Source organism: Triturus cristatus, chromosome 2_1 (assembly GCF_964204655.1).
Source record: "Triturus cristatus chromosome 2_1, aTriCri1.1, whole genome shotgun sequence".
NCBI classification, from domain to species: Eukaryota; Metazoa; Chordata; class Amphibia; order Caudata; family Salamandridae; genus Triturus; species Triturus cristatus.
Genome location: NC_140581.1, coordinates 853,244,463 through 853,267,783, shown reverse-complemented (window position 1 = coordinate 853,267,783; position 23,321 = coordinate 853,244,463). Strand labels below are relative to the sequence as shown.

The 23,321-nt window shown below is 45.4% G+C and overlaps 1 protein-coding gene across 3 annotated transcripts in view; it reads left to right on the top strand.

The window, feature by feature from the left end:
• Positions 1-23,321, top strand: part of SMARCA2 (SWI/SNF related BAF chromatin remodeling complex subunit ATPase 2) — a 1,761,756-nt gene that overhangs the window by 414,426 nt on the left and 1,324,009 nt on the right. The window lies entirely within an intron of this gene.

Below are 23,321 nucleotides of genomic sequence, written 5' to 3'. Positions count from 1 at the left end.
ATCTCGGCGCATACGACGCCAGCGGCGGACGCGGAGCCGCACAACGCCACCTACTGACGCACAGAGGTACTGCTAGCGAAAACGTTCCCGATCCAGTCTGACGCCTGGGGATATTCTAAAATAAGGAATCTAACACTAACTAATGTTTCTTACAGATATATCGTTACCGAAGGTAAGTAACTTGTACTTCCCTACCAAACTAGTCTTAGGAACCAGAGCTGCTTTGCTGACCAGGATAGTTACACCCTATCACCTTGTTCAGTCCCTCACCTTGCCGGCTTTCTGTCCTCCACCCAATCCCACAAATGAGGAAGAGCAGCTGCAAAGCATTCCGTTTTCATGGGGACTGCACTTGAAACTTCAGAGTAGATGATGAGCTCTTTGTTGGGTACAGTGGCAATAGAAATGGAAAGCTGCCATCCTGTTGACTTTTTCTTTACATCAAAATGTGCTAGGCCCTTGCTAAAAAAGGAACTGTCTGAGGGGATCAGGGCTCATTCGAACAGGACCAAGTCTTTGTCTTCAGCTCTTGCTAGAGGTGCTCGTATAGTGGAGATTTGCAAGACAGCAACATGGGCATCCTTGAAAACCTTCAATAAGCACTATAGCTTGCATTCAGAGGAGCGTAGGAACAGGCTTGTTGAGAATTCTGTGCTGCAAGATTTGCTTATCTAATCATCCATTGATATACCTCCTTGAGGTACTGCTTGGGAATCTTCCAACACATGAAGAACCTGCCAGTAGAAGTATCCAGCAGAGGAAACATTTAAATTCCTGTGGTATTGATATTTCTGGTGGATGCTCTCTTTCTGCAGAATCTTCACTAGTCTCATCTGTTGATGGATGGTTACGCAGACAGTTTATATATGGACTTGCAACAATGTGGAGTTGTTGCCCTTTAAGAACTTTGATGTTTCTGGATCCACCTGACATTATTCAACAGGCGAGGAACCAGCAGCTAGATAGAGAATTTATCAGAAAGATAGTTACCAAAAGTAATTTTTTTCTTTTGAGGTATGTCTTCCGCATTGGAGTAATTCAGCTAGCAATTACAGAATTTCGGAGAAATTTTATCTTGCCCCACCTGTAATAACTAGGGCCTGGTTATCAACTCTAAGAAGCAAAGGCCCTTGAGCATGATGAATGTGGTTTCAAAAATGTTATATAAAATCGCCAAGTACCCTTATTGACGTTAAAGGTTGAATAAGTGGAAATAATACCTTGGCTCAATTAGTGATGGCAGTGATTAGTTTTTTTATTCTGCAGTTAGTGGTTTATATGTACTCTATCAATGAATGCCTGTGCCTGTATTTGCATTAGCTTTCATCACTTGCCACCAACATGTACAGTCCAGTCATTTCAAGCCAGAATCCTGAGGTTGGAGCGTTCACGCTCATGCACCATTGAGGGACAGATAGTCCAGTGCAGGGAGGACGTCTCTTGATACAGGGAACACCTTGCATTATTTTAAAACTACAGATTTCGTGAAACTCAAAGGAAGGATTAAAGTAAGAGAGAGTGGTGACACTTGTGGACGATTTGTTGATTTTATTGGCCGGACAGCCCTGAGGAAGATGTGGGGTACGCACCTTGGCCACGAAACACGTGGCGTGCTTGAGGCTGGAGTTTTGTGCACTTTGATCTTTGGATGAACACATTGGGGAGATGGGTGAATCTCCCTACCTTTTAGAGCACCGCAACCAAGATAGGAGCAAGTTAAAGATATTGTGGGATAGTCTAGTGACCGCCAGAACCCTATCAAATCACCCTTCTTTAGGCTCAGTTCAAGCCAAATGACTTTTTTTCTTCACAATCTCAGGGTAGACCCATGATGCTTAGTATTTTGTACATAAACATCAACACATTCTAGATACACCATACAATGGGTCCCAAACTTTTTCTAACCTTTTGGTCTGCCACTTTTCAGTACCCATACACTATTCCATACCCCTTAGACACACTTTTTCTCTCAGGCAGAGGGCTCTCCTATTCATGGCTGAAGTGAAGTTGGCCAACATCAGACAAAAGCATTAAGAGTCAATGTATGTCCTGTCGTATCAATACTTCTCTGCATTTCTAACATAGCTGTAAGGGGAGTTGTTGGGGCAGAACGTGCACTTCATTGCTCTGGAGAGCCTTACTGCCTTGCCTTGTGCAGTCATGTATCTTTCATGTATGTAGTCTTAATGCACTCCCTCTTCCCAACTGAACCCAACGATCATGCAAGCATTTCCTGTTTAATGCATTGAGTCCCCAGAATAGTCCTCTGAGGTAGAGGGGTCACCCAAAGTCTACCTGTCTTTTAGAATGATGAATGCCGTCTAAGCTGACTTTGCCCCGTGTTATAAAGAAGTACGGGAGTCCACTGGTTCATGTAAGATACTTCTTTAATGGTAGCTTAGTTCCATCACAGGTGGTCAGGATAACAGGAGGAGGTTAGATAGTACAAGATTAGCCCCACCAGGAGCAAGCTCCATTCAGCTCAGCCTGAGTACACCAACTGCCAAACTCCTCTCCAGAGAGGCACCCAGGCATTCCATGATGTCATGCAACATTCCATCTCCAACAGAGCTGTGCAGTAGAGAAAAGCTAACAAGTAATCTACAACACATCCTCTTCCCTTAGGGAACAAAAGAAGTAAAGTAAGATACCCCATAAACTTTAGGCAAGAAGGTGCAGCAATAAAGTGCACCTAACCTTGGGAGTAATGCACGAGGTATCACAAAACGACTGGCATGAACAGACATATGTTAAAGATCACAAACAACATCACTACACGCCCCATCCCCCTCCCTTAGGGAAAATAATGCAAAGCACAGATGAAAAACACAATGCAACAAGAAAGACGAACACCCACCCAACCTCCCCAAAAGTGGGTACACCCAGGGAAACACCCTGTAACCAGGTGGATGTAAATACAGACCCTTGGAAGAAAACAACATCTCCAAAAACAACAACAGCGATTAGACTAGAAGGCATGCTGACTCTTAAAATCCACCAGTAGTAACAAAGAGATCTTAAATACAAAACTGCACACTCAAAGTCCTCCAAACATGAAACCCTTGGCCACGAGTTCCATGGAGGCGGACTTCGACTGGAACACAGTGTCAACTAGAAAAGAAGACCCATTGATAGCGCTGGAAATTAGTCAAACACGCCAAAACACAGAGTACTAACCCTTGAGAAAAAAACAACCTCCCCTAAATAGGGTACACCATAGAGTACACAGACCCAAGAAAACTAGAAAACTAAAATAGAGGCATTGCCTACCCCCACGACCTCCCCAAAGAAATGGGTACACTCTAAGTACACAGACAACAACATAGAGACATTGACAACCTACAAACGCAACCTGAACCACAACCCCTAACTAGTTTACACCTAGAAGGGTACGCAGGGTACTAACCCTGGAACACCGAAAGCTAAATTAGAGGCAAAGATTACCCCCACAACCTACCCCAAATACACTCTATGTATGAAGACAATAAATTATAGACAAAGACAACACCAACAACCTCCCCAACTAAATGGGTACACTCTATAAACCAAAACCACGAAATTAAGGGCATTGACTACCCCCATAACCTCCCCAAATAAGGGTAGACCACAAGAAAAACCAAAACTAAAATAAAAATGCCCTGGAAAGACTGCACAACCTCTCAAGATAAACAATCAAAACCAAAACAAGGCACAAATGTTATACCCTGACCCCTCACCCACACATGCATAGACCTGACAAGAGCATGCATAATGAGTACAGACTATATAAACACAAAGCACTAGTTAAAACGCCGGTGAGCGGTCTCTCACCCGAAGTCGTCCCAGAGAAGAAGCTCTTTCCTTGCTCGTTTCACGCAGCTCCATGTAGCTCCAGAAGAGTTGTCCCCTGCCAGGATGGATAATTCATCGCAGACATGGTCAAAAGCAATGTGACATGCAGTAGGCAGTCCAGTCTCATAAGTGACTCTGTAACTGACATTACGTTTGTGGTGCTGAACTAGCAATGCCATTGCTCGTGTCATAAAATATATGGTGATCAAATGTAAGGATCGCGCAAAAACAACAAAACTCAACTCGATCCGAAGAGGAAACTCAAAAAGGCGATATGCTGGAGCAAAGTACAACAAAGCGGTGTGAAGCAACGTTGCTGAAAGTCACGAGAAAACGTGGTTGGCAAACGGGAGCTCCAAGTCAAAAAACCCAATTGAATGTGCTATAGCCAAGCACAAAATGGTGGCACGCTTCTAGACGCAGCGCCGTACGGCTCAAGGCACGCAGTTGCATGCAGGCGTCACTGAACAGCTACGGAGAACCAAAGAAGACGTCACAGATGATTCACCCAGCCTCCACACGGAACGAAGATAACGGTGAGGTGCGCGTGGGGAATTTTAAATAAACACAATGCGCTACAGTTTGAAGTAGAGAATCCACTAGGGAGCAAAAGCGGCGAATCACAACGTGCACACACTCCAAAACACGCAGTCACTGCCCCCGCAAATATGTTCAAGTGCTCACCAATGAAGCCGTTCCTCAATCCACCAATCCCTCGGCAGTTCCTCACCAACGGTGCCGTTCCTCAAATGACCAAACTCTAGTCAGGGAAACTCCCAAGACGATTTTGTGTGCACAACACGCCCCCAAAGCGAGCGGAGAGAGTCGTCAGCATACTAACACGCAAATCGGTACACTGCCAACAAAACCATTTAAATCTGCAATTCCCAGTCTTTGAAGAACACGCTGTTTAAACACACAGCAAGACCATGTCGGATGCTAATTGTAGCTCAAAAAAAAAACGGTAGTTCCATGCTGTGCCTGTTGTGCCTCATAGAGAGTAGCTGAAGTCTTTCAAATTACAGCAGGGTCTTTAGTGAACTTAGTAGATAACGCCCAGGTTACAGGCCGTCCAGGTGGTACAGGACACTGGTGGGGCTGGCAGGGCGTTACCTCCAACTTTCAATTGACGTTTTGAAAGTCCTTAAAATCCTTAAAGTCTTAAGTGACTAGTCCTTTAGTTCCTTAGTTGACTCTTTCTCCTTGTTGCACACGTAGGTTCAAGATCGTCGCCAAAATGTTATAAAGAAGTAAAGTACTAAGTAATCTACAACACCCCGTCAGTGCATTCTATAGTGAAGGCCCAGTTCGTTTTCCCTTTACCCTTCAGGGAAAGATGTCTTCTGGTCCCAGTGTGTAGAAGGTTCTACTGCATTCTCTTAACTGGGATGTAAGGAAATGTATTTTCTGTATTATCGCCCCCAAGTTTTTGAACTGATACTGCAGATTTTGAGAGTGCACCGAGGCCTGCTCACCAGCCCTCAGTGCCTATGCCCTGACCCGAAAACATATATGGTACATTGGCTTATACCCAACTGGCGTAAGCCAACTTAACTGTAAGTCCCTAGTATATTGTACCCAGGACATGTAAGCCAGAGGGTCACCCCTGGGATTGCAGCACTGGTTGTGCCACCCTGGGTGTGAGACTGGTAAAACGAGTCTCACAGTCTGTCACTGCAGACTGGAAGTGCAGTTTGAAGCTGCTAGCCTAATGTTGCCATTTAAAGCAATGGCAAAGCCAAACCTCTCTCTGCAATATGTGTAAGTCACCCCATGGCAGGCTTACCGAGCCCTAAGCCAGGGTGCAACATATTTCATGGGCAGAAAATGTATTGTACGTGTTCTGGCATTAAAAACGCAAGTATAGTTTTTTACTGTTAAAAGACTGGTCGCCCTATTGGCGAATACAAGTGTTACACTCTGACCCCTGAGCTAACTCGGAACGGTGCAACCATACTTGGTACTCCAAGGAATTAAACAACTCATTACATCAAGCCCAACTTATTTCTCAAGTCGAAGTTATTGGAACTTGTTGCAGTGTGCAACTTCAACAAAGCTGCCACTTTGTTACCTTCAGCCTCTTATGCCCTTAATGGTTATTCAAGGAGCTTGAACCAGAGACAGTCTTCTGCTCTCTCAGGGAGACATGCTAATAACTCCCAGGAAAGGAGACAATAGGGGCCTGCACTGGAGAATTAATAAATAAAAGAAATATATTTATAAAGCGCAACATTAACCAAGGGTGTGTAGACGTAAGCATTTTAGAGATCATCACAACAGTGCCATGAGACCCAGAGATTTGAAAAACTTAGATCGAGAAAGGCCAAGTTTTAAGATGCTTATGAAAGATGAGGATGCTTTCAGCACCTGAAATGTGAGAGCGTAAGGAGTTTCAAAGTTTAACAGCAGAATGGGCGAAGGAGCAGCCACCCTACTTAGCTCTACAGATTCTCGGCCAACCACCTCTCTCCTAGATGGAGAGTGCAGTGGCCTACCAGGCATATGTCATATAAAGGTGGATTTGAAGAACCTGGGGGTCAGTATTAAGTAGTGCTTTGTTGGCCATACAGAGGACTTTGAAAACCATGCGTTTAAGTTGTGAGCCAATGATGGGTCTGTTAATCTTTGGCGACCGAAAGATGATTTGGAGTGTCCAGAGTAAGTTGTGCTGCAGCATTCTGAACAACCTGAAGTTTTTTGAGGGATGCCTGGTTATTATTTAAATAAAGTGCATTATAGTAATCTGGGTGAGATTTGACAAGTGCCATGGCCACCGATTTGCACAATTGTTTTGGGATGAATGGAATTAGTTTTTTTCAAAGTTCTGATAATATGGAAGCACATGCTAGCTGTGCAATTCAACTGCTATCAAATGACAAAGTATTATCAAAGAAGACCCCCAAGTTTTTAGCAGAGTCTGCAGGGGCTGAGAGGCCTACACAGGATTCTGGCCACCAAATTGGCTGCTGTGCTCCCAATACCATCACCTCTGTTTTTTCTTTTTTGCGTTGAGTTTGAGAGATTAACTGCTAATTCTAGAAATGCATCACTTGAACCTAACTGCCACAGCAGGAACATCATCCATGAGCAATACAATAATTTGGGTATTGTCTGCACAAGACAGCACTTAGGGCTAAATGAGGAGCCCTGTGGCACTCCACAGAGAAGACTAAAGGCTTTACCTCAGAACTGCACTCAAGCTAACCACTTGTGATCTATCAGTCAGAGGAATGCAGTAGGCTAGGCACCTTGCCCGTTATACCAAGTTGAGAGAGGTGCTGTGTTAAGAGCACAGGGGAGACAGTACCAGTACCAGAGACAGCTGATAGGTCAACCTAGCCTCCGATACTGTCAGCTGCCACCACCAGTGCAGATTCTGTGTTATGGCAACTCCTAAAGCCAGCCTGGGCAGGATGAAGAAGGTCCTATGTATCGATGAACTCCATCAGTTGCTGGTTCAAATGTTTTTCCCGTATTTTTGTAGGTGTATGCAATAAGGAAATTGGTCGATTTGTTTTTGGTTTCTCAAGGTTTAGGTTAGGTTTCTTAAGCAAAGGCGTGATAATAGCTTCTTTCCAAAAACTGGGAAACTGTCGTACATCAATTATCTGATTGAGGATTAGAGTGAGATGTTTTGCTACTATATCAGGGGCTAATTGCAGAATTTTGGGAAAACAGGGCTCTAGTTGGGAGCTGATTTAATGCCCAACAGACGTTTTTTAACTTGGGGGTACCGTGACCTGCGAAAAACATGAAAACAACGATGGTACCTCTGCAGAAGGACAAGCAGGGCAATGGTTTCAGTGTTCTGATCGCATGAAGGATGAAACTCGGAGTAGATTTTCTCTCTAAAAAATCCAAAAACCCGAACTCCTCACAGAACCCTTGTGAGGAACTCCGCTGTCGTGGAGATGAAGTATTGACTAAAAAGTTGACGATTTGAAAAAGGTCCTTTGGGGAGTTGTCTGCCGATCTGATTTTCTGTGTGAAAATAGCACATTTTAGGTTTGTAGAGCTTTCTTTGTTTGCTTTTTTCATACCGGTCCGTAGTAATGCCCCATTTACGTTCCTGCCTGTGGCAAATCCACCTACGCCTTTTAACCTATGCTGAGAACCAGGGAGCTGTAGGTTTACTTCAAAAAGATTTATATACTTTCAGCAGAGCCATCGCCTCAAAAGCCAAGTCAATCCAACTAAGAAAATCCTTGGCAGGCCAAACTGAGACGAAGTCAGAGAGAAAATAATAATAATAATAATAATAAAGAGGTTTATAAAGCGCCTGGTTATACTAACTAGTATGTCCCCGCGCTGCGGCCGATTGGACCAGCCTCAAATACGTGGTAAGGGTCAAGAGAGAAAGAAGGCTGATAGAACTAATCTGGCTGGAAAAGCCAGGTCTTCAGTTTTTTTCGGAACATGGTTTTGGATTGTTCCAGTCTTGGGTCCAAGGGGAGAGTGTTCCATTGTTTAGCTGCAAGGTAGCGGAAGGATCGTCCCCCCATTTGTGTTCTTTTTATAACAGGAACTTGAACCCGGCCCGCGCCCAAGGACCGCAAGGCCCTGGAGGGCGAATAGGGGGACAGAAGGTTGTGGAGATAGATCGGGGCCTTCCTTTGAAGGATTCGGTGACTAATGCAGAGGGCCTTAAAGGAGACTCGTTCTTTAACTGGGAGCCAATGTAGAGTGGACCGCGCATTTTTCGATGAGGCTCTCCTTGGAAGCATCAGGACAAGGCGGGCAGCCGCATTCTGAATATATTGTAGCCTCTGCATGCTTTTACTGCTCGCGCCCAAATAAAGGGCATTCCCATAGTCCAAACGAGAGGTGACAAGTGCGTGGACTAAGGTTTTCCTAGCCGCTACTGGGAGCACATCAAGAACTTTCCGGAGGCCTTTCATTATACCAAAACCCTTTCCGGCAACCGTCTTGGAATGGTGGTCAAATGAGTGCTTAGAATCTAACCACATTCCCAAGTTCTTCACCTGCTCCTTATGGGCAGGGATAGGGCCCAAGGTCTGTGGCCACCATTTAGGAGACCATAGTGTGTTATCCCTACCCACAATCAGTACCTCGGTTTTATCACCGTTCAATTTGAGGCAGTTGTTCGCCATCCAACCGGCAAGTTCTTGGAGGCACAGTGAAAAGTTGGAGGCATCCTCATCACGAGATTGGGATAGAGATACCACAAGCTGCGTGTCATCTGCATATGACACGACACTGACGCCGTATTTTTTATGTTATCGGACATGGGAGCCATATAAAGATTGAAGAGCGTAGGGCTCAATATAGATCCCCGGAGGACCCCCTGCTCCATCCTGGTGTTCTTGGAATAGAACGGTCCTTGGGCTACTTGGAAACTCCTATCCCGAAGGAAGGAGCTTAACCATTTCAGTGCCAGATTGGCTAATCCACCTTCCTTAAGGCGCTGCAGCAGAATGGGATGGGCCACATTGTCGAACGCAGCACTAAGGTCAAGCAGGATCAGTGCAACCGTCTGACCTGCATCGACCAGTCTGCGGATGGTTTCAGTAGAAAAAAGCAGAGCCGACTCTGTGGAGTAAGTCGCCCGACTGCGTGGGGTGCAGCAAGTTATTCTGATTCACGTGCCTCATAAGTTGGTCGTTGACCACCTTTTCCGCAATTTTGACGATGAAAGGTAAAAGTGAGATTGGCCGCAGATTTTCTGGCTGACTATAGCTAATCCCGGGTTTTTTTTTAATGGGCACAACCACAGCCTGTTTCCACTCTCGGGGAACTATGCCTGTAGTAAACGAGAGTTGAATGAGGTGTCTAAAATAGGGTACCAAAGTGTCCATACTGTCCTTCATGTTTCTAGGTTTCATGGGATCTTTCGGGGAGCCTGACTTAATGCTCAGGGCTAAAGCTCGAAAGTCTATCAAGGATGGAAGACTAAAGCCCGAAAGACAGGAAACCTCATTCATAATACCAACTCTCGGTAAAGCAGACTTACCTTTACGTGCCGCCTCCGGAAAGGTTGAGTAAATTCTCTCCACCTTCTCGGAGAAGAATTCCGCTACCCTGTCGCATGCCTCAGCTGAATCCCTATTAGGGGGAGAGATTCTATCCAGCGACGATAGTTCTATAAAAATCATGAACAGCTCTCTAGAGGAGTTCTCTGCTAGTTCAATTTTGGTGTTATAATAGGCAGCTCGTGTCTTCCTTATAAGAGAGTAGTAGTTCTTAAGACTAGACTTATAGGATAGTTTCCGATCTTTGGAAAAGTCTGCTCTCCAGCTACGTTCCAGACGTTTGCAGGAGGAGTTGGCGACCTTCAGTTCTTCATTAAACCAGGGAACAGATCTACTCTGTCTCCTCGGAGCATTGGAGGCCCAGGGTACTACCTTGTCAAGTGCCTCATTGATGCGGTGTGTCAAGGCATTGCAGGCAGTTTCCACATCACTCCCCCCTGGGGGACCTCCTAGCAATAGGGCCTGATTAAATTTAGTAGCCGAGAAGCTGTCCCACTTTCTCTGGGGTTTACCTGATTTAAGCACAGTAGGGGGTTTTAGAATTGTGAAACTAAAGCGAACCAGATAGTGGTCTAACCAAGGGACCGGGATTGGAGCGTCCACCCTGATTCCTTCCCAGTTGGCAAAAATGGGGTCTAACAAGTGTCCCAACTGATGGGTAGGGAGAGTAGATTGGAGCATTAGATTGAGCGCGGCCATCTCCTGACAAAGCTCTTGTGCAGGGGCATTATCCCTATCATCGAAATGAAGGTTAAGGTCACCCAGCACCAGTACCTTAGCATACCGTAGAGCTAATTGAATGACCTGTTCTCTAAGATTATTGGCAAACTGTAGGATAGGGCCAGGAGGTCGATATATTAGCAAGCCCTTGATAACATGGGAGCTGTCAGCCCCGATTGTAAAGAGACCCGCTTCACAGGCCTCTATGGCCACCCTTTCCAAGGCGCATTCAATTGTGAGTTTATGGATCAGTGCAATCCTGCCCCCTCTATTAATGGGGCGGTCCAATCTTAGAATCCCATAGTTTAGGGAGAGTGCCTCAAGGATATCAGGGGCAGAGTCCTCGGACAGCCATGTCTCCGTCAGCAGCATAATATCTGGCTTACTATCCATGAGGAGATTGAATAGCTCAAGTTTGTGTTTAGTAAGGGATCTACAATTGACTAATATTATTAGGAAATTCTGTTCCTTTATGGTGTCTCCCTGTTTGTTAGCCAGTGAGAAGGGGCAGTGAGCACATTTTTGTGCCTTGAAATCGGACCGTATGCTATGCGCACATACATCCGTTACAGGGGGGCGCAGCATACAAAGTTCCTCAGGGGTATAACTGAGAGTGATTATAGGACGGACAGGGGTTCTGGCCCCAGGCACCTAAATAGGCCCCGCCTGCCTCCACACTAGACCGCAGACCTGGTCCAGCCACCAGGAGACCGGAAGCGCTGTCTCCTACTTCCTGCCCTCCGTACAATCGGCACTAGCAAGCCGTGACGGACCGGGGCAAGGAAGATCAGATCGTGCCACAAGGGTAAGAAGGCTTTGTTTGTTTTCTTTTTGTTTTTAAAAAGAATTATTCACACACACAATTTAAAAAAAATATACAGCGTTCTAGAACCCAAGGCAGCAGTACCATGAGAGAAGCGTTACCTCACAGACTTTGCCACCGTCTGCAATTGAGGGGTTGTCATAAGTGCTCCCTCCAGGTTGTCCCACAAGACCTTTTTCCAATTCCTCCATAAATTAGTCCCGTTTGAAGATCTAGTCGGACCAGTGGGGGGTTGGGCAACCTAAAAGGCTACCGCCTAATGGTCAAACAATCTAACTGGGATAATATCCTTGATCCTGATTCCATTGGAGTTGGTAAAAAATCACATCTAGGCAAGAAAAGACTCATAACGTGACCAGTACCACAACTATAGAATTTGATTTCTGATACAGTGCTTCTCAATCATGAAACAACAGTAAATTCCCAGTTGGCTCATAATATTCAGTAAATGACTTACATCATCATGCACTGTTAAAGGTGCAACACAATCACAGTAGTGTCTCTGCACTTGTCTCTTTGTGTCGGTCTTTGCACGTTTGGAATGGAGCATCCAGAGGTGGACGACCCTATGTATGTTGCTTATTAAAAGGCATATACAGTTCTTCCCATAGTTCACTATGTCTGGTTTTCCTCGCTGTTCTCTTCTCCCGTCTCCCTGCTTATTGAATATGTTTGATATGGTCCCCAGCAGTTTTTTGAGCCAGCTGTTAAGGGGAAGTAGCTCATTAAATGTGTCAGTTTGTGTGTTACAGTAGAGCATGTCTGTATGCCATTCTTCTATCTTTGGAGTCAGGCCTTTCCCCACCTCACCTGTCATTTAGCTAGTAGTAGACCGATAGCAATTAGGCCAAACAGTTTTCTCAATGCTTAGGTCATGTCCTAGCAGTGCCATCTTTGGGTCAGGCTCTGTTTCTTTGCCCGTTCTAGCTCCCAGTTTCTAAATATCTTTCACCAATAGTCCTATATTCCTGGGCCGCACAAGGCTGTGTGCATGAATCCCGCATCTTCCTCCCCACATCTCCAGCATGTCGAGTCCTCCCGAAGCCCATATCTCCACTGTTCAGGGGTGTAATAAACCCTGTGCAGGAACTTAAAATGTATGAGCCTGTTTCGCCCATTTAGAGAGAGAGTTTTGGTCCTAGCACAGCAGTATTGCCAGCCCTTCTAGCTGATGAGTTCACCCAGATCTCTCTGCCAGTCCAGCCTTACCTTCAACATCGCTGGCTTACGTGCCTCCTGGGCGCTTGTATTACATTTTGTGACTAGTTATAATGGTGTTTCTGTCTGAATTAATGTTGAAAGTGCCTCCATGGTTTGTGGCTCTAGCATATCTCACCCTAGCGGTTCTTTCAGTGTGCCTAGCTCAGTGATATTGGTATTTAGCCATTACCGTCATGTGGGGGTTCTTTTTCTGGATCGTTTCCCAGCTGCTTACCACCCCATCAATAAAGAAGTCGCCTCGTGTGTTTATCCCCAGTGTGTGTAGTGCCTGCCTTGCCCCTCTCTCTTGCCCATTGGAAACCACAAGAAAGGTATTGGGATGTGTGCAGAGTATAGTAGTGCACCAGCCTGCCTGTTTAGTAATGTGCATCATGCTTGCGTCGTGGTTGCAAGGGAGTAGAGTACCCCGTGGCGTCTGGATGGGCGGCAGATAAGGGTTTGCGGCTGGGTGGTTGGAGCAGCCACATCCCTCTCTAGGTGTAGGTGTGGTGTATAATGCGGGCCATGTATCCAGTAGTGTGCATGTGTAATCTGTGCAGCTCTATAATACATTTCCAAGTTGGGTGCGTTAAGTCCACCCAACTCATAAGGCATAGTGAGGGAGTCCCAGTGCACTCTGGGCTGTTTACCCACCCAGGCTAGTCTGATTAACAGCGTACGGAGATGGTGGAACACGGTGCATGTTAATGATATTGGTATATTTTGGAATAGGAATACCAATCTGGGCAGCATGACCATTTTCATGACAGCTATGCGCCCTATCAACGATAATGGGAGTTTGATCCATCTGTCCACATCATCTGTTAGTTTCTGTATGGCATCCCCGTAGTTTTCGAGCAGTACTACAGAGAGGTCTGCATAGATAACGTATACCTAAGTATCATACTGATTTCAGTATCCATTGTAACGGGTATTCTGGGGCTGGGGTGGTCATGGCTGGAGTAAGGGGAAAGATGATTGATTTGTCCCAGTTAATTTTCAAGCCAGAGTGGGGGCCAAATCGTATCACCTCTCTGAGCATAGCGGTGAGATTACTCTCTGGGTTGCAGATGTATAACAAGGTGTAATCCGCGTACGCCAATATAACAAGCCTGTATGCTAGGAATCGTAGTCCCCAATGACTGTGGTATTCGCTCAATGCACAGGCCAGTGTCTCCGCCACCACCGCATATAACAACGGCGACAGCGGGCACCCCTGTCTGGTTCCCCTAGAGAGCTCAAAAGCGTCGGAGACCATGATTCCCACCCTCACAAGAGCCATTTGTCCTGCGTAAAGTAATTAAACTAATCGTATAAAGAGGTCCCCTACACCTATTTTGCGTAGTAGAGCAAACATAAGCCCCCACTACACCGAATCAAAAGCCTTCTCAGCATCTAAGAACACCGCCGTCGCCCTGACCTCAGAGTCCACCCATTGCAAGGTCCCCAACAATGTACGCAAATTATGAGTTGGATTTCGGCCTTGGATGAATCCCGACTGCTCTGGGCACACTATACCTGGCAGCAGTGCCACCAGCCTATTAGCCAGTATTTTTGCATAGATTTTGGCATCCACGTTAAGGAGAGATAGCGGTCTGTAAGATGAGCAGGTGTCGGGTGTCCTACCAGGTTTCAGTAGTGTTGCTATCATAGTCTCTTTCATTGTGGGGGGCATCATTATTCCAGTTTCAGCCATCTCTTCATATAGTGTTATTAGGTGTGGTGCTAATAGCGCCCGAAAAGCCTTCTAAAATGTCACTGTAAGCCCATCAGAGCCTGGTGCCTTTTCAGCTGGCATGAGCTGTAGTGCAGACGTAATTTTGGACTGTTGTAAGGACGTCATTAAGTGTTCTATATGTTCAGAGGTCAACCATGGCATTTTGATGTGGGTTAAGTAGTCAGCCAGTTCGTCTCATCTGTTTGCTTTAGTGAGCTATATAAAGCTTTATAGTAATTACAAAACTGTTTTACAATAGCTTCTGGGCTGCATACGGTGCGTCCTTCATCGTCTAATACATCTGTGATCACGTCTGACGTTCTTTGGGGGTCCCAGTATGCCAGCCAATGTCGCTCCTGCCCAGCCCTTCTCCCGTTTGGATCATGCAGTAGCGTATTTCCCCATATGTTTAATTTCATCGTTAGCTGCTTCTTGAAACTCTGTACGTTTTTGTTTAATGTCTGCTTTTATTTGAGACTCGCCCTCTTTCTACGATATACCCTGCATAGCAGCTAGCTCCCTCTCCAGGGTTTCTAACCTCCCTCTAATGTCTCGCAGTACCCCCAGCATGTTTAGAGACCATTATCCCACGTATATAGGCCTTGAAAGCATCCCACACCATTGCAAATGTAGTGACCGACCCCACTTTACGCTCAAAGAATTCTTCAATGGCCTGCTTCAGCTCAGTTTTTAAGACCGTATCCAACAGGGATTATGGTGGGAATCGCCAAGTGAAGGCCGAAATCCTGGGTGCTTGATACTGGAGTGTGAGCTGCACTGGAGAATGATCCGAGTATGTGCTAGGGAGGGGAGTGCAGTCCGTCACCCGTGCCCCTATCCGTGTAGAGACTCGTCAGTAATCTATGTGGGTGTCCGTGTCGTATGCTGCTGAGTAGTGTGTATATCCCGCTACGTCCGGAGATCTTTGTCTACATATGTCCGTGAGCCTTCCCCTGTGCATCATATCAAGGATAGTGCTTGCCGCTGCCGAAGGGCATCTGGGGGGGGGGAGGGGGATGCGGCTTGGTGCCATCAATGATGGGGTTGAGTATACAATTGAAGTCCCCTCCCCAAACCTGTAGTATGCCTGCCCACTGATGTGCTTTAGCCTCAACCAGTTTGTAGGATTGGGGGTTGTCGTATTTCTGTCCGTATATACCAATCAGTAGAAATGTTAATGATTGCATATCTGCCACCCATGTCCTTATTCAACCCTGTCAAGGTAACCCTGGATTGTTGACCCACCCAGATTAGCACACCTCTGGCGTGTGAAGTGTAGTTAGCAGCGTAACATTGCCCCTTCATCCCGCGGTGTGCTAGTTCTGCGTTACCTTGTTGGAGATTAGTTTCCTGTAGGACTGCAATGTCTATTTTGTGTCTTTTAAGATATGCTACCACTTTTTCCTGACCTTTCTGTTATCGTTAAGACCGCTAACATTCCAGGTGATTAGTCTCAGTTTCTGCTCTTTTGTGCACCTGTTGCCCCTGGCCTATGTAAGCAATAGTTCCTCATGCAACTCTGTGCTGTTGTGGCATCCGGTCTCAAGTCTGGTAATTGTTTTCCTGTTTTGGAACATGGCAACAACCCCATCCCCCTCAGTCCCTCCCACACTATGTGTTCCCCCAACTGCCATAGCTCTTATTGTCTCCTCCCTCCCTCCCTTAAACATACCAAAAGTAAAAACATCGTAAACAACATTACTTTTAGTGGAGCACACTTGGGGCCAGATGTTCCCAACCCTGTCTCCCTCTGATCCGTCCCTCCACCCAAGTTATTGTGTGCAACATATACGGTGCCTCAGCATGTCCCACACAATTACCATTACTTAAGGTCTATTGAGCGGTCCACTCATTTGCGGTTTTCATGCATGGTCTTTCCAGTCTTGCATATGTGTCCTTTTATTCCCAATTAGGAGCGCAGCCAGGGCACCGAAAAGGGCTCCCGCATCTGTAATTAGAACAGTCTTACCAATCTAGTGTAGTGCGCTGGTGCTTATCCATCCCGTCTGAGTCCCACAGTGTCGTATGTTCACTTCACTGTTCGTCTGGGTCCTGCACATCTCCGCGATTGTTCCGAGAGGCTCTAGTGGTGCCACGGCTGCCTCCAGCACGCTACATCTGCTTTATGTACTGCATTACTAATTTAGGATCCGTGAAGTAGTGTATTTTGCCCTCCAACTTTATCCTTCGTTTTGCTGGATATTGCATACTGTACTCCACATTAAGCTCACGGAGTCTCTTCTTCGTAGGGAGGAATAATCTTGCCCCTCTTGGACCTGCTTCATGAAGTTTGGGAACAAGGATATATCCATCAAGTCACAGTGTGCTCAACTCACGAGACCTGCGCAGGGCTGCGTCCCCGTCTCTGTAATTTAGCAGTCTGGCTAAGATTGGACACAGCGCTGTCCCCGGCACCAGCAAGCGATGTGCTCGTTACACAACGAATATTGAAGAGAAGGTGTCTCTGCCCAATAGTTCTGTCAATATGCGCTCCGCATTGCTGATATTGGTTGTTTCTGCAATGCCAAGAATTCTGATGTTGTTTCCACGTGACCTAGCTTCCAAATCTTCAACTTTGGATTGGAGTGCTTTTAAAAGTTTATCCATTGCTTTGTGTCCCCCAATTTCTGTTTGTAGGGCATCTTCTGCATTCAAAACTCTCTGCTCTACCGCGTCCAGTCTGTCATTATGCTTGTCTAGCCGTTCGGACATTCTGTCTATGCGGAAGGTTAGGGTGTCTATTTTACTATCAATTATCGATAAACTTTGCTGCATTGGACGCAGTATGTGTCTGAGGTCTGTCTCTGCCCCTGCCTTTGAGTCTTCCGGGGGTACGTCAGAGTCTGGAGTATTTATTTCATGGGACCTGGGGGTCTCACGTAGTTTGAAATGTACCTTTGACTATAATTTGTTCGGTTTGCTCATTTTACAGAACTGTATGGACCCTTGGTGTACACTTTTCAGCCTTAGAGTACAGCTTAGCTATCGCTCCTCTTACGCACTGTTGCGCTGTGTTTCTGAGAGCCCGATGCTGTGCCAGTGTCTGGGCTGCCCTCACAGTGATCTTTAAGGGCGGAGGGTTCAACCGTTGCTTAGGATAATAGCCCCTCTGGAGTATCACTTTCTCAGCTGGCTAGTCTGCTCTGTATTGGTGTGCGTCTGCTATACTCTGCTCCTTTCTACCATGCTAGTCTACGCCATGCTTCGTTGCATTCACTAGTTCAGGTCACACTTATCTCTGGTTTGCAGTGCTCTCTGCTCAACCTTAATGTAGCCTTGCCGGGAGGGTTATATTGTCACTAATCTACAATTACTGGGCTGTATAGCTGCCAGCAGTGGCGTATGTCTTATGCCGTCCCCAGGTGTAAGAGCCTACGAGGTCCAGTTTTAGCGCTTCTCTAGTAAGGACTTCGTCCTCACTGCTCTTTAAATTAGCATTCCTCAGCGTCAGGCCTTTCAGTCTTTTTATCTCCAGGGGGGCATCGTATTCCCCCAAGTTAATTGTAGGCCGGGAGGGGAGTGACACCAGCAGCCGGTCACCCTTGTCTGCCTATGCGCTGGTTCGTTTGCCGCCAGGTGCACAGGCCCAGTGCATCAGCCACGCCTCGCTCGCTTACCTTTCCTCGTTCTGGCACCCTGAGTGGTTGTTTTGTGGCAGGGCGACGCAGAGCAACGGCCTCTCCGGGCTGCCTTGCTCAGGCCACCCCACTTCCACTTCTCTCCTGTGCTGGCGTGTGTCTAGATTGCATTGCACTGCTCAATTGTTTCTGCACACTGGGCCTCTTTCTTCACCTGACGGCCTGAGCAGTGTCTGCCTCAGGTCCTCAGCGCCCACCACCTGGTATCTGCGTAGTTCTGGCGAGGGGAGGGTTGCACCGCCACCTTCCTTCAATTACCAAGCCGCTGGGATGACCGCTGCAGTGCGCATACCTCTCATCCACTCCTGATGCGGTCGCCTCCGGGGTCCGGATCCTGCACCGTCATAGGCTGGGCTTCTGTCTGAGCTCACGCTTTGCGCCTGGTCAGCTCGCTCCAGCGCTAGACCCCCACCGGTTTGTGTATTCTCGTAGGGTCCCCTGGACTCGGTTATCTGCAAATCTTCTGGGATTCTTTGCCAGCAGGCCCTCACTTGCCTCCACACGCAGGTTGGTTCTCTCGGTCCCTGGAGCCCAGGCCCAACCTGCCAGCCATGCTTCCCTCCACTCCCTGGCCTCGCTCAGTTCAACTCCCTCTGACTTTGGCCTCACACTTGTGGTTGCTTCCGCAGTGGGCCTCTATCACTCGGTGTGTTGCGCAGTTAAGAAACTGCGGTATCCTCTTCTCTCAGCTCAGCATGCACTTTGCCAAGCCACCCGGGCTCTGCACCGCTCTTCCTCAGTGCGGTGCATGGGGGCCCACCTATGCGGCACTGCCTCACGCCCCGCTTCTTTGCCAGCATGCCTCAGCGTCACACAAGATCCAGTTGTCCCTATATTGGACCCATTTTTCCTGTCAAATCGGCTCCGTTGCTTGGCATCGAAGTTATTTTGCCTCTTCGACCCGGTTTAGGGACGGGAAGCACCAGGATTATGTAGGATGGAGGTGATGGTCTCAGGAGCACCTCTAACTAACCGCCATCTTGGAGTCAGGCAAGCTCCGGCCCCCATGTGCCTGCTACTTATTGAATGTCTCGGAGACATCTGTGTCAAAGTCCCGGCTCCTAGCTGGCATACCTTGTTCTTATCAAATGGCTCTCAAGCTGTGTCTATGAAGCATTTTGTCTCAGATTTAAAAAAAAGTAATTGTTGGAGCTCCGAGCGATCAACCATGAGCCCTAACTTGTTTAAGATCTATATGGCTACATTGGCAGCTTTGGCTCACTCATGCCGAATTGTTTTTATTCCACGCTGCTAATAACTCAGAGTGCTTGCATTGTACCAACACCTATGAACGTAACCGATTGAAAGACAGCGAGCTGTGATTAGTTGGCTAAACTGAATAGTTTTTTATACCTTGACACAGGCAAAACTAAGTTTATACTATTACTTCTTGTTGGTCCAACAACTGGTGTTTCCTAAGTATAATTGTTTTACTCTAGAAGTATAAATGAATGAAAAATAAGTAAGTGGACATAAAAACATTCCTAGACACATCAACTCTGTCTTGGCATTGGTTCTACTTCCATTCTTTTCAAATTTGGAATGTGTTTTAAAGACCTAACTTTATTGAAGTATCTTCTTTATTTGCATGATTTTTCTGCTTTGTTGGTTTTGGTAGTGTTGATATGTTGACAGGAGCAGCAGAATGGTTTGTAATATTCATTCCAGCTCAAGCATTCTTGGTGCATGTATTTAAGGGCTGTTCGGGATATCTTTGCTTTCCTAGTGTCAGGTGTCATCTCACAGGATGGCTGGAATTATCCAAAATGGGCAGGCCTTGCACCAGCCATGCATTTCACCCTACCATTGCTGTAGTCTTGCTACATTACTCAGAGACTACAGCTACAGTGGACCCCAACCTGCCATTCATTTTGAGTGATATTCCAGGAGAAAATAAAGAGGAATATATTGTTTGGTGCAGACATTTTAGGCTTCACAGAAAGGATGGACCATAGATACAATACAGTGCTGCTTCTGGAGACATGCATTACAATTTCCACTGCACCCAACCCCCAAATGTCCTCTTTGAAGAGGATTACAGTAGTACTTCAACTTCTTACGTGGCTAAGCAAAGCCAGCATCCTACTTTTAGCAGGATGTTGTAAAAAAAAAAAATCCAGATACTAGATGTTTTGACATCTTGACCATTTATTAAGTGTATTGAAGACTGGCTTAGTTTGTTCCTATCCGTTGCATGCCATTTTAGACCTGAGCACTCACCTTAGAGAGAAGGAAATGCTTCTTGAGTATGCCTTGGGCAGTTGTGGCTGTTGAAATATGAAAATGATAGTGATATTAAGGGTAGCAATCAACAGTGGTGTCTGGAAAGGTCTGGCAGTGGTGAAATGTAAATATCGGGTACGATTCACACATGGATGAAACCACTTAAATAGCTTAATTTCCACCTCTTGGATGCGCTGCAAAGGGAACTTGTGGTAAAGTCTAATTTCTTCACCATGTTCCAAGCGTGCCTGGCCCACACCATGAATTTTCGGGATTTACCCTCCACCGGAAAGCTTTGAAAAACTGTGGGACAACAAATTTCACAAAATATTGGGTAAAAAGCAGACGTAGCTCCAAAGATCTGAAATTGTGATTTCACTTGGCCTTTTGGTTTTTACATTGTGTATAGCATAATGTTTCACTTCAACATTTCACTCCCTTCTGTTTTTCCACCAAGCTTCTTCACAGTCCTGCATTATGATTGTGATCTACTTGAAAGGGACAGTGTGGACAAATTTTAAGTTAAACAGAGCTCACAATCTGAGGCTGCAGACTGCAAAGCTAGACAGATCATGAAAATCATAAAGTAGAATGTCTGCCATGCGATTAACAGGCTCTGGATTAAATTAGCAACAGTCACAATGTCATTGAAAGCTTAATGAAGATAGTGGATGAAATAATCCCACCAGTCATGAAATAAAAGGGTCAGCACTATGTTTCCGGAACTCTTTGTGAATTGCAATACTTGTGTTCTTAAATATCAGCTTCTGGAAATATACACATTTTGCAATGAACTTTGTTTCAATTTGGGATAAACTGTAATGTCCCAAATACTCCAGTTTTCATTAAAAAATATATTTTGTCCTGAAATGCTCCTTTTTTTTAATAAAGTAAATATAAGTTTGAACAATTAGTCTCATGCATGGTCATCTTCTGTTTCACATCTTTATCTATTAGATCCCATGAAATAAATATCTTTTAGTTAGCAAATGCTTATACAGTCATTAGACACGGTCATATAATGGATGTCCACATTATGCCAAGAAATACAACCACTATAACAGGAGAGGTATTTTGTAAGGGGCAGATTCATTGTGGCATTTGATATGCTAAAACCCATGTAAAAAGAATATCCACCATTATGCCATGGCTTACATTATGTGAGAGGTGGGGACCAAAGTATCATGGCTGTCCTCAATGGGCCAAGAATTATCAACATTATGCCAGGGGTGGGTTCTATAATGGCACATTGGGTACCATCATCGTACATCCCCTGAATGCCCACAATATGAGTAAGAATTACAACTATTATGCCATGGCAAGCATTAAATCAGGTGTGTGCACAAAAGTGTGATGCAAAGCTCACTATTCCTGCAGTAGCTTTTTTGGTATTAATATTTTATCACCCAGTCTCCCAAAGGATTATTAGGTTGCCCTAGTTGTTTTAAAATAGTTAAACGCAGCCCTTTATCTAAGTGCACATGTTGCTAAGTCGCTTAGCTGCTATCTTAGTGACTTTTCTCAGGCTAAATGTTTGAATCAGACTTTGTCTACACAACACAATTGCATTGTAAAAATCACAAGTGGACCCTCTCACAAACAATGGCCTGTGTATCACTCTGAAAAAGTATTCAGATTAATCTAACCTAGAGAGGTTACATAGGAAACTGGGTACGACCAAATTGCATGTCAAATTCCTAACAGATTGTCTAAATTCCAGTATTATTCCTAAAGGGTTGCAAGTGTGTAATATAACTATTATATTAACAGAAAACAAAGAGTTCAACACTGGCTTTAGGTATGTTTCAAATAAATGCTCACAAGGCTAGATGGTTTTAAGTATAGAAACTTCCCTAAAACCTATCCATAAAATCAAAGCAGAATTTAGAGAACTGGAAAAAAAGAAGTTCCTGGTTAACCAGAGTTTTTCTAAGGCTAAAGAATGTTTAGGAAAATGACAAGCCACTATTAAGGAGTTTCAACAAAGTCATTTAAAAAAAGACAAATTATAGAAAGATATTAAAAGAAATAACTTAGAAACACATACCCTTACCTATCGAAAGATTTTTACCATAAATGTCGCATCATTTCGTAAGTGCTGCCTCTTTTTCGTTACCAATCAGAGTTGGATAAGTAACTAAAAAGAAAAAAAAGTGCGAAAGCACTCTTGTTCGTTTAAAAAAATAAAATAAATTTAAGGCAGGTGGAGGAAGCAACATCTGGTGCGCAAGTGGGGCATGGAAGCAACTTGGAAGGAGGGGCAGGAGCAACATGGGGCCATGGGTGGAGAGGATTTTTAAAGCAGTTTGGGGAAGCAACACAGTGATTGAAACAACATGGTGTGCGGATGGGTGTAGGAGCTACAAGGGGTGAGGAGCATGGGTGGGGTGTCAAACAGATGAGAGAGGGACATGGAGCTTGTGGGCAGAGAACACATGGGCGAGAAGGCAATGCAGGATGAGTGGGAGAGAAGCACACGGTCAAGACATTGGAAAACGGAGGATGGCGGTGGTGTGATGGAAGCACACGAGGGAGATGGTGAGAGAACACATGCACTCTCATAAAGTACCTATACAAAAAGAAAAAAGTAGTGCCTGAACAAGCAAGCAGTAGGAATATATAGTAATGCATTCATGCTCCCAGAGCGGGACACACGAAGAGGATAGAAAGCCTGCAGAGCTAACGGATAAGCAGATGGGTGTGACAACAAAGCCAAACAGTGGTAAGCAGTATGTGGGCTCCAAGCTTACTATAAGATAACATGTCTCACAACTGACAGCGCAGGCGCCGTCTTAGGCGAGACCCAAAAACATCTGCCATTTTACCTCCTGTATAAAAAATAAATAGTGTTTATCTGAATGTATAGTATGAATACGTTTTATGAAACAGCTCTAAAGCAGACAGCCTGATGGAATGTTTGACAGTTAACTAATTGCAACTGGGTCTATTAGACATCAGCTCTACCATCAGCAGTTGGGTATTTAAAACAAAATGAATAGAATGGTGCTATGATGCTGTATGCCAGTTATTACCCCTGTTCATGTTTTCTTGAATGGAAGGCCCTTATTCAGGGGAACCTCAGTAGCCCAAAGATGTGCATCACCATAAATAAGTTCTTTGGTCTTATTACTATTGAGCTTTATTATGAATGTAAGTAAGATATTAGGGCTACTGTAGCA